Source organism: Artemia sp. Qi Xiang Cuo, chromosome 21 (assembly GCF_049724085.1).
Source record: "Artemia sp. Qi Xiang Cuo chromosome 21, ASM4972408v1, whole genome shotgun sequence".
Lineage (NCBI taxonomy): Eukaryota > Metazoa > Arthropoda > Branchiopoda > Anostraca > Artemiidae > Artemia > Artemia sp. Qi Xiang Cuo.
The window spans coordinates 16,423,094-16,425,458 of record NC_142814.1 but is presented as its reverse complement, the minus strand read 5'-3'; the positions used below and the strand labels follow the sequence as shown (position 1 = coordinate 16,425,458).

General features: G+C 35.1%; 1 non-coding gene across 1 annotated transcript; it reads right to left on the bottom strand.

Moving 5' to 3' along the window:
- Positions 1–1,861: 1,861 nt before the first annotated feature.
- LOC148939281 (U1 spliceosomal RNA) lies at positions 1,862–2,024 on the bottom strand. The gene has a single exon (XR_016143568.1). It is a non-coding gene; the product is annotated as a U1 spliceosomal RNA (small nuclear RNA).
- Positions 2,025–2,365: the final 341 nt, after the last annotated feature.

Here is a 2,365-nt window from a genome sequence, read left to right as displayed (position 1 = left end):
CTATAGCTGCAATCTAGTAAAAGTCCAATTGCCAAAGCCAAAACCGGTGGCGTAATCTTGTGAAAGTTCAGGGTTGCAGCGGTAGCTAGCAACCTAGTAAGAGACGTTCACATCCCGTAGTAAAAACAAAATAGCCCATAACTCCTAAAAATACAGTCAGATCAAAACAGAAGTCCAAAATTAGAATTGCTTTTTCCAACACCCTTATTTAGGAAAATAACAGCCCTTGGCTTGAATAACAAGGAAAATATATTGGTTTGAAAATCAAGAAAGTGGCTGTAACCACGATATTCGGCATCTAGAGCATCTTCTTTTCTGTTATTTTTTCACCCAGATAGCTGGGCACTGGAAAATCATAAAGAGCTTTTTAATAGCTCATCTTAAAAGAAATTTTTGTAGTAAAGAACGAGCTCTAAATGATGGCTGTTCCTATAGCTGCAATCAGGTAAAGACTAACCGAAGCATATAGTAACTAAAAGTTTAAAATATGTTTTGAAAAATCATAATTGCTGTAGTTGGTACAACCTAGTGAAAGGCGAACCAGAGTCCATAGCAACCAAATAGTGAAAAAACACGTTTTGAAAACAGTAATAAAAAACAAAATCTAGGCCATAGTAACTGAAATGTTAAAATATATAATCCAATGCATGATGATGCAACATATATAGATAGGATATATAATAGTTTTTACTTTGAAGAATATTTGACAATATTTCTGCTTATTTTTAGTTTAGTGAATTTCATTACTTCCCTTTAAAAAATTTTCTCCGTATGTTTTCCATTGAATATTACTATCTGTAAGTAATTAAATAATAAAAAAAGCAAGTCTTGCAACTGAAAGTAAGGAGCAATATCAAACATTAAAACGAACAGAAAAGCGTATCGAAAAGTAAAAATTGAGAGAGCCAAACAAAACAGCAAGGAGTGTTATCACAATGATGAAGATTACCAAAACAAATATAAGAAAAAGTTGTTACCAGAATAATGGGTAGCTGCTGGGGTGACAAAAGCTATACTGAAAAAATCCAAACCTCTACGAGGTTATACAAAAGAACGCATAAAGACGAAGTAAAAATTTACATTCAAAAGTCCAAGAAGATGGCAAAAATGCAGGCTGATCTTTCTAAATTGAGAAATATTTTACGAATCTTTTACCAGTATTACAAAAAATAATCAAAATTACAGCTCAAAATTCTCTTCAAAAGAGTGGATGTTGCTGAAAAGTCGACTAAAAATGCTCTGGTAAAACTTCATAGTAATATCCAAACGAAATGTTGTATGTTTAATGAAACACTTCCAAGGTAGGGACGGGCAACTGTGGAATAGGTTTCTTGATAAAAATCTTCAGACCAGCTTCTGAGGTCAGTGGATCTAAACCTAACAAATGAACGCTAGATCTTAGGCCCAGCGAGGTTCGATGAAGTTTCGATCTATCATTCTCCGGGGCAAATACCGAGCGCACTTCCACTGCGCTAAGCTGCTCACGTTACAGAATGTGATTAAAACGGTTTATGATGTATCATGCGCTAAAGCTTTGCTAAATTCACAATTTTATAGTAAAGAACAAGCTCTAAATGATTGATGTAGCTGTATATGCAATCAAGTAAAAGACAAACTGAAGTCCATACTAACTAAAAGTTTAAAACTTGTTTTGAAAAATCATGATTGCAGTAGGGGCCACAACCTAGTGAAAGGCGAACCAGAGCCAAAACATACTACTCTTTTTAAAAGACCCCAATGATGAATTTGACATGTCTCGTTATTGTCTTGAACAACATCAAATGCTCTACTTTTTCCTTTCAACTTCAAAATGTGTGACAAATAAAAGGGGCCAACATGAAAATACTTTTCAATTTGTGGAAAGGAGTCCACGAGAACGTAGCCCCTACTTCCAAATTTACGCTTCTAAGTTACCCCCATTTGGGGGTAATCAAAGGGGTCAACAATTACAACGTGCAATGGAAAGGCCTCAGCCTAGGAGCGCCTCCTTTATGATCTTGGCAGCTTCTCAGCCAGGTAAGTAGGATTAGATAAAAATCTAACATTTTACTAATATCTTTGGAGATAAATCTGGCTGATGGTTGTAGCTGTAGACGCAATCAAGTAAAAGACAAACCGAAGCCCATACTAACTAAAAGTTTAAAACATGTTTTAAAAATCGTAATTGCAGTAGGTGCCACAACCTAGTGAAAGGCGAACCAGAGCCAAAACAAACTACTCTTTTTAAAAAACCCCAATGACTAATTTTTGACATGTCTCGTTATTGTCTTGAACAACATCAAATGCTCTACTTTTTCCTTTCAACTTCAAAATGTGTGACAAATAAAAGGGGCCAACATGAAAATACTTTTCAATGTGTGGAAAG